The 9,320-nt window shown below is 45.0% G+C and overlaps 1 pseudogene; it reads right to left on the bottom strand.

Moving 5' to 3' along the window:
* Window positions 1-1,385: 1,385 nt before the first annotated feature.
* On the bottom strand, window positions 1,386-1,503 carry LOC126420020 (5S ribosomal RNA; annotated as a pseudogene).
* Between the last annotated feature and the right edge of the window lie 7,817 nt (window positions 1,504-9,320).

The following is a 9,320-nucleotide window of genomic DNA, read 5'->3' as shown; positions in this document are numbered from 1 at the left end:
AACTGCTATTGTAATTGACGATGTCGTTGGGTCAACATGTGAATACGTAAGGGTGGTCTGCTGCAGAACTCCATAATGAACGATGTGCAATGAACAGTATGCTTCGAAACACTTGTGCGTGCACGAGCATTGTGCCCTTTCGGCAGAGGTGCCACACATCACCATAGATTCTACTGTACAAAGCGGACCTTCTATGAAGAGCCGTGGACGCCCAAGCATTTCGATCCTAACAGTAGTTTCGTTGTCCTAGCTCTTTCTGTAGATAGCGAAAGTATCACGTTAACATTCGACCACCTAGCCGTTTCAGAGATACTCGGTCACACTCTCTGCGAAATAATAATCTGCTCTTTGTCAAAGTTGCTTATATCAATGGATTTCCCCATTTGCAGCCCATATCTTCGCTAGGGTGATCCCCCGTCTATGTCTGCTCCATTTATATAGTTATGTTACCGCGTCACCTGTCCGCAACGCCACCAGCTGGCATCCAACATCGCGGTGGACAGTGATATAATGTTTTGTCTTATCATTAACATTCTATTAACTTTTACTGTGTTTTATTTTTTATCTGATGGGGTGATAAGATTTTGATAGATTTTATACTGGGTAGTTCCGAGGAAGAACTGGTGCATTCTATTAAGGAATGTATGAACTGTTAGATTGTAAGGCCTGCTGGAGTGGCCGAGTGGTTGTAGGCGCTACAGTCTGGAACCGCGCGACCGCAACGGTCGCAGGTTCGTATCCTGCCTCGGGCATGGATGTGTGTGATGTTCTTAGGGATATTAGGTTTAAGTATTTCTAAGTTATAGGGGACTGATGACCTCAGGAGTTAAGTCCCATAGTGCTCAGAGCCATTTGAACCATTTTTTGTTAGATCGTAAACAGTGTTTAACATTAGTAACCTACATCAGCATCCACATACTGTTTAATAAATTGTTCCGACGTAAAGACAAGCGCCAACACACCAGGCGGGAACATTAGAGCAGAGAGGGCTGTGAGACGACATCAGCCAATTGCACGCTGACCGACCCCTCTCCAGGACGACAACGCGACGGCAGCGCCCTCTACACGAAGAGGACATAAGCGCCGCACCACCTGGCCGCGGGCCAGGGTTACGAGTTCTACGAGAAGCGTCAATACCCTTGACCTGGATAGTAACATTCACTGTATTACTTTTCATATATCATGAATTGCATAAGCACCCCGTCTTCAGGCCACAAGTGGCCCATCGGGACCATCCGACCGCCGTGTCATCCCCAGATGAGGATGCGGATAGGAGGGGCGTGTGGTCAGCACACCGCTCTCCCGGTCGTTATGATGGTTTTCTTTGACCGGAGCCGCTACTATTCGGTCAGGTGGCATCACGAGGCTGAGTGCACCCCGAAAAATGGCAACAGCGCATGGCGGCCCGGATGGTCACCCATTCAAGTGCCGGCCACGCCCGACAGCGCTTAACTTCGGTGATCTGACGCGAACCGGTGTCTCCACTGCGGCAAGGCCGTTGCCCATGAATTGCATAAACTGAAGAGATTTCTTGTTTGCCTGTCGTCCTTTGCTCGCGACACATATGTGTTTCTCAAAGTTAAGTATTATCATTTATTTTCTGTAAATAAAATTCATTAATACAATTTGCTTGAATTGTTGTCTAGCGATCCGAGAAATTAGGTTTCCTGGGCACCACATATTTGACGAGTAGGCGGGATACGACATAGATAATAGGGTAAGCGAATGTTTTCTGGCTAAGCACAGTGGGGTGGGGTTTGTTGTTGGGAGGAGATGGCATTTAATAACTGTTAAGACCTCCATCCCCCATGCAGCAGTCGACAGGTATTGTGTTGTAGCTAGCGTACTGTAATTTATTTGCCTGTGTAGCTTAGTGGTCATCGTGTCTGGCTGCTATGCGGGTTCGATTTCTTTTACTTCCAGGGATTTTTTCTTGGTGGAAGGCCTGGAATGGGATGCACTCAGCCTCGTGATGCCAGCTGATTAGCTACTTGAGTGAGAAGAAGCGGGTCAAAGCTCAGGAAAGCAGACAACGTCCGGGAGGGCGATGTACTGGTGCTACGCTTTTCCATAGGGCATCCGATGAGCCGATGGCAGAGGATGACACGGCGGTCGGTCGACCCTAATTGGCCCGTCAGAGCCAGAATGCGGAGCTCTGTGTTGCTTTGTTTGTATTTTAATCGGCTCGTAGAGAGCCATTACATATTCTCTTTGTAAAGGAGGCAAAGAAAATTTAGGCAGGGTAGTTTAACGACGCACGTAGATCGTCGTATTACCTCTGCAAGAAGCGACTCTTGATGATGACCATTGCTGGCAGTCTCTCCTCATTGCGAAAACAGAATAGCCTACAGTGTCTCTCGACCTTATTCCACACAGTGTTTAATTATGGAATTGCCAGAAAAGACTTGTACACCGTGTGCGGTAGATACCATTAGAGACTCTGTAACAAGATCGACTGGCGACAGTTCTCATGACTGATCATTTCATTTACTTCCGTAACGGTAGATTTGTTGCCAGCTACAATATTTTTTCTGTGACACTAGTCATCTTACTGGTTTGATGCGGCCAGCAATCGATTCTTCTGCTGTGCGAGTCTCTTAATTCATTGGCTTATGCAGCAGGCTCACAGCCGGCTACAGGTTTCAACTCCGTTGTCACACTGCAGGCACTGAGGCGGGCCGAACAGCTATAGCATCCCCTTAGCGTTTCTTTTTCTCTTTTAATAGATATCGCGAAATGTTATATACCACGGGAAAGCTGAGAAAGCGATCTATTTAATGGTATGTACCAGACTCGATTTCTTTCGATATTTTGCGAGTTATGAGCAATCGTTTTCAGGTTTTGTTAGGTTTATCCCCACACCCAGTCCCAACCAGAAATTGTGCACAGTGTCCAAAGCAAGGAAGAAGAAATGTGAAGAAATGTGTGATATAAGTGAGATATGACTGAAAAATGTCAAGTGGGGGTGCAATTGCCTCTATTTTTTCAGGCATACCACACCAACGAAACCTTCTTAAACAGTATTATTTTCACTCCTCATCACTTAAATAAATAGTAAGGGTAGACTTATAAGGAATTCCTATATATATATATATATATATATATATATATATATATATATATATATATATATATATATATATATATATATATATACTCCTGGAAATGGAAAAAAGAACACATTGACACCGGTGTGTCACACCCACCATACTTGCTCCGGACACTGCGAGAGGGCTGTACAAGCAATGATCACACGCACGGCACAGCGGACACACCAGGAACCGCGGTGTTGGCCGTCGAATGGCGCTAGCTGCGCAGCATTTGTGCACCGCCGCCGTCAGTGTCAGCCAGTTTGCCGTGGCACACGGAGCTCCATCGCAGTCTTTAACACTGGTAGCATGCCGCGACAGCGTGGACGTGAACCGTATGTGCAGTTGACGGACTTTGAGCGAGGGCCTATAGTGGGCATGCGGGAGGCCGGGTGGACGTACCGCCGAATTGCTCAACACGTGGGGCGTGAGGTCTCCACAGTACATCGATGTTGTCGCCAGTGGTCGGCGGAAGGTGCACGTGCCCGTCGACCTGGGACCGGACCGCAGCGACGCACGGATGCACGCCAAGACCGTAGGATCCTACACAGTGCCGTAGGGGACCGCACCGCCACTTCCCAGCAAATTAGGGACACTGTTGCTCCTGGGGTATCGGCGAGGACCATTCGCAACCGTCTGCATGAAGCTGGGCTACGGTCCCGCACACCGTTAGGCCGTCTTCCGCTCACGCCCCAACATCGTGCAGCCCGTTTCCAGTGGTGTCGCCACAGGCGTGAATGGAGGGACGAATGGAGACGTGTCGTCTTCAGCGATGAGAGTCGCTTCTGCCTTGGTGCCAATGATGGTCGTATGCGTGTTTGGCGCCGTGCAGGTGAGCGCCACAATCAGGACTGCATACGACCGAGGCACACAGGGCCAACACCCGGCATCATGGTGTGGGGAGCGATCTCCTACACTGGCCGTACACTACTGGTGATCGTCGAGGGGACACTGAATAGTGCACGGTACATCCAAACCGTCATCGAACCCATCGTTCTACCATTCCTAGACCGGCAAGGGAACTTGCTGTTCCAACAGGACAATGCACGTCCGCATGTATCCCGTGCCACCCAACGTGCTCTAGAAGGTGTAAGTCAACTACCCTGGCCAGCAAGATCTCCGGATCTGTCCCCCATTGAGCATGTTTGGGACTGGATGAAGCGTCGTCTCACGCGGTCTGCACGTCCAGCACGAACGCTGGTCCAACTGAGGCGCCAGGTGGAAATGGCATGGCAAGCCGTTCCACAGGACTACATCCAGCATCTCTACGATCGTCTCCATGGGAGAATAGCAGCCTGCATTGCTGCGAAAGGTGGATATACACTGTACTAGTGCCGACATTGTGCATGCTCTGTTGCCTGTGTCTATGTGCCTGTGGTTCTGTCAGTGTGATCATGTGATGTATCTGACCCCAGGAATGTGTCAATAAAGTTTCCCCTTCCTGGGACATTGAATTCATGGTGTTCTTATTTCAATTTCCAGGAGTGTATATATATATGAATTTGAATGGTAAATATAGGGTCGAATGTGAGGAAAAATTGCTGGGTATTTTCCCATCTTTGTTTTCCTGTATACTTGTTTCCTCTAGCCCCTCCTCTAGTACTAGGGACGTTATTCTTTGCTGTATTAACACATGTCCTAACGTTCTGTCCGTTCTACTAGTCAGTAATGCGTTCCTTTCATAATCAGTTGTGCGGAGAACTTCATTTTTTATCTTATCAGTTCATTTAATTTGCAGAATCCTACGGTAAAACTAAATCACAAATGCCTTTTACTTTTCTGGTTTCACTACAGTCCATAATACACGTACATATAATGCTGTGCTCCAAATTTACATTCTCAGAAATTTTGTTCTTCAAATTAAGCTTGATACTGGCGGACTACCTTTAGAGAGGACTGCCCTCTTACCCTGTTCTTCGTCCACCATGCTTTATTTTGCTTTCAAGGTAGGTGGATTCCTCCACTTCCTCTGCTGCGTCAAGTTCATCGCTAATCTCCTTTCCGCTACTCCTCATTACTTTAGTTTTTCTTTGATATACTCTTAGTCAATTTTCCATGCACATTACACACTTCATGCCATATGAGGTCTAGTAATTCTTCTGAAATGCGGCGAGGACAGCAATGTGCTAAGCGAATTTTATCATTGGTATATGTATAATTCGTCTCTATAAAGAAAAAAGCTGTTCACTTAACTGTAGGACGTTCTGACAGTGAAACTTATAACTATTCAAGCGATAAGATTTATTGTTATAAAAAAATCTAGTCACTCGCAATAATTTTCAATTTTGTACTGTTCCAGTTACTTTTACGTAATCCAGACCTATCACAGCTTTTTGCATGTGTGATGCAATTTGTTTCTTTTTCATCCAGATCCCTTCTCTTCCTTAGTGATTTCGTGTTCGTTTCCTACTTTTCAAGGAAGACATTTTTGTGCTACTAATCTGAATATGATATCAAGCAACCGAAAACATCGCTTTGCTAGACCTGTGCACAACAGGACGTCCTACTAGGCGGACAACTGCATACTGCGAATGGAAAGAAACTCACGGGAAAGGTTGCCGAGCAATCTGTAATTTTCCACTGCATTGAAAATGTTTGTGTTCTGATAATAGTTTGAGATGTGCCGACGATGTTATATCTTGGCACTTCATAATCCGCTATCTCTCCGCTGATAGGGCGAGACGAAATGGTGTTAACTTATCAGACGTCTAGGAATCAGGAGAAATAAAAAAAAGACAGTCAGTAACCAGAACATAAGGCACCATAATTTTCCCCGGAATGATTACAATCCTCGACACGTAATACCTGCTTCGTTACGAAGTGATATTATATACAGATATAACGTCGGAGATAAAGACCATATTAGTTCCTTGGCTCGCATTCCATAACTAATAAGAGGCTTAACGCAACGCCTTGAACCAATTGGACGTCGTGATGATGCTTTTGGTTGTACATGGTCCACAAATACGGCGGAGTCGCGTTTAGCGCAGGTGAACGTTTTGCGCCTCAGATACAAATCTTCGTGTAAATCCGTAGAAAATCGCACTGTTCGATGAAAGAGCCTAAATCTCTAAGGCTGTCCGCAAGATGTGATATAAAAACGCAGACGCTATAATGCTGTTCACAATCAACAAAGGTTTGTGTTCACCGAATTAGCACTACCCTGTCACAAAGAATTAAATCATGGGACGATGCAAGGGCTTCTGGCAAACGACAAGTGAATCATATTTTCGGCGGCTCTTATGTTACATAGTACGCTGCAGTTGTGAACGAGAATACTTAAAAGTATGAAAGAAGAAAGGGCTAACAATTAATGTAGTTTCAGCTACACGGTAAGTTCGCAGGACCTCATACAGTCAGAACTTAGCAATATTTACTACGCAAGAGATAAGTTAAATCCTGATTCAGTGGAGACTCTATTTTTGAATGTTTGGGCTAAAAAGACGAACTGGATATTTGATTCACTTAACCTTGTTATCATGATTTTTGGTCATTTATTCTGTGATGTAAAACGACAGTTGCTAATTAATTCTTTAACATAGAGCTTCATAGCAAGGTAACCAATATTTCCAGAACAGCTGAAACAATTTAAACATTATGCACTGTTGTCTGAACGTTTGTCCCCTGTTACGTTGGTAACCTTTCAATTTCTTCATCGTTGTTACTATCGTAATTTTAGTTTTCCGAAACGATGCTTTCACACTGAAGTGGCAAAGAAACTGGTATAGGCATGTGTATTCAAATATAGAGATATGTAAAGAGGCAGAATACGGCGCTGAAGTCGACAACGCCTATATATGACAAGCAGTGTCTGGTGTAGTTGTTAAGTCGGTTTATGCTGCTACAGTGTCAGTTTATCAAGATTTAAGTGAGTTTGAACGTGGCGTTACAGTCGCCGTAAGAGCGATGGGACACAGCACCTCCAAGGTAGCGATGAAGTGGGGATTTTCTCTTACAACCATTTCACGAGTGCACCGTGAATATCAGGGATCCGGTAAAACATCAAACCTACGACTTCACTGCGGCTGAAAAACGATCCTGCAAGAACGGAACCAACGATGACTGAAGAGAATCGTTCAAAGTTATACAATTGTAACCCTTCCGAAAATTGCTGCAGATTTCAATGCTGGGCCATTAACAAATGTCAGCATGCGAACCATTCAACGAAACATCATTGATATGGATCAGAGCCGACGGCCCACTCGTGTACCGTTGACGACTGCACGACACAAAGCTCTTCGTCGCGCCTGGGTCCGTCAGCACCGACGTTGGACTGTTGATGACTGAAAACATGTTACCTGGTCGGTGGAGTCTCGTTTCAAATTGTACCGAGCGGATGGACGTGTACAGGTATGGAGACAACATCATAAATCCATGCACCCTGCATGTCAGCAGAAGACTGTTCAAGCTGGTGGAGATTCTGTAATCCAGTGGGGGGTGTGCAGTTGGAGTGATATGGGACCTCTGATACCCATAGATACGACTCAGACAGGTGACACGTAGGAAAGCATCCTATCTGATGACTTGAATCCATTCATGTCCATTGTGCATTCCGACGGACTTGAACAATTCCTGCAGGGCAATGCGACACACCACATGCGCAGAATTGCTACAGAGCGGCTCCATGAACACTGTTCTAAGTTTAGACACTTCCGCTGGTCATCGAGCTCCCCAGACATGAACATTATTGAGCATATCTGGGGTGCCTTGCAACGTGCTGTTCAGAAGAGATCTCCACCCCCTCGTACTCTTAAGGATTTATGGACAGCCCTGCAGTTGTCATGGTATTAGTTCCCTCCAGCACTACTTCAGACATTAGTCGAGTCCATGCCACGTCGTATTGCGGCATTTCTGCGTACTCGCGGAGCCCTACACAATATTAGGCAAGTTTACCAGTTTCTTTGGCTCTTCAGTGTAGTTACACATCGTATAAGTGAAATAAAACATTTTATTTGTTTCAATTACAATAATTATCTTAACACAATTTTTTTTACAAAAAAGCTATCCTCACAATTTATATTTCTCTGATGCTCTTTAATTACGCCAGAGACATGAAGGACAAAGTGAAGGCATTAAGGAGTAATCCGAATTCTCAGCCCACAGCCACTGTTACTGGACGTCAGCCGGATGCCATCTATGTAAATTGGTTCTTCCGTCGTTTCTCGTTAGAAAAAATTCTTCTTGTTCTTGTGCCTTTGTCCCGCATCCCGAGAGGTAGGCATGGTTCCGAACTGGTTTGACATGCTTAAACCATGGGGTGACAGGAAGCCCTTCCCGTCTCCATCACGCTACCTCCCCCTCTCCCCTCCCACTATCCCAAACCCCTGGAGGTAATAAGTATACCCCAATTGCCTGCGTGTAGTATCATCCATGTGGAAGCGTGCGAACGTGGCACTCGTGTACCATTCCGGGTGCATCAAGTCTGTTGGGGGAACTTGGTACAATATCTTCAAAATGAAAATGAAAAGCGTAATAGTGTGTATGTTCTATAGTGTTGCGTAATACTGTAGAACATGCACAATACTGAACTTTCCATTTCTCATTATATGGAAAGGTATGTTGCGAAGGTAGAGGAAGAAGACATAAGAGGCAAAGTGCGAGAGCTAATGACGTATCCATGCAAATGTACACATTATGAAACAGAGAATCATCTCTACAGAAACCAATAACACGCTGTCATTGTGGTCTTCAGTGTGAAGACTTGTTCGATGCTGATCACCGTGCTAATCTGTCCTGTCTCTGAATAACTGCTGTAACTCCCCACCCCAATCCAACTCTTCCCTCAATACAAGGTTCTTCTGGAGGTTTCACCCAAGAATATTTTCTAAAGCTTCAATCTAAACAGGCTGAAGGCCTTAGCAATTTAATTTTATTGTAGCTTGGCTGGAGGCCGAATATTAAGCAATAAGAAGAGTTTCAATGAAAAGGCAGAAGACCTTATCTTGAAACATTTCATACAAAATTAGGCTGAAGGCCTCATGTAAAAGCCTAACAACCTTATGCAAGACATGAACATTAATTTAAGAGATATTAAAACTCGGCTGAAGGCCGCACATTAGCAAATAATTTAACGGCTTAAGCCCTAGAAAGAAGAGTTTCAATTTTAAAAGGGAGAAGGCCATATCTTAGAACATTTCATATAAAATTCTCATGCCTTAAGGGGAAGACAAGAACATTAATTTAAGAGATATTGATACTAGGTTGAAGGCCACACATCAACCAAATAACTAA

The sequence above is a fragment of the Schistocerca serialis genome, chromosome 9, assembly GCF_023864345.2.
Source record: "Schistocerca serialis cubense isolate TAMUIC-IGC-003099 chromosome 9, iqSchSeri2.2, whole genome shotgun sequence".
Lineage (NCBI taxonomy): Eukaryota > Metazoa > Arthropoda > Insecta > Orthoptera > Acrididae > Schistocerca > Schistocerca serialis.
This window is presented reverse-complemented; position numbering and strand designations above follow the sequence as displayed.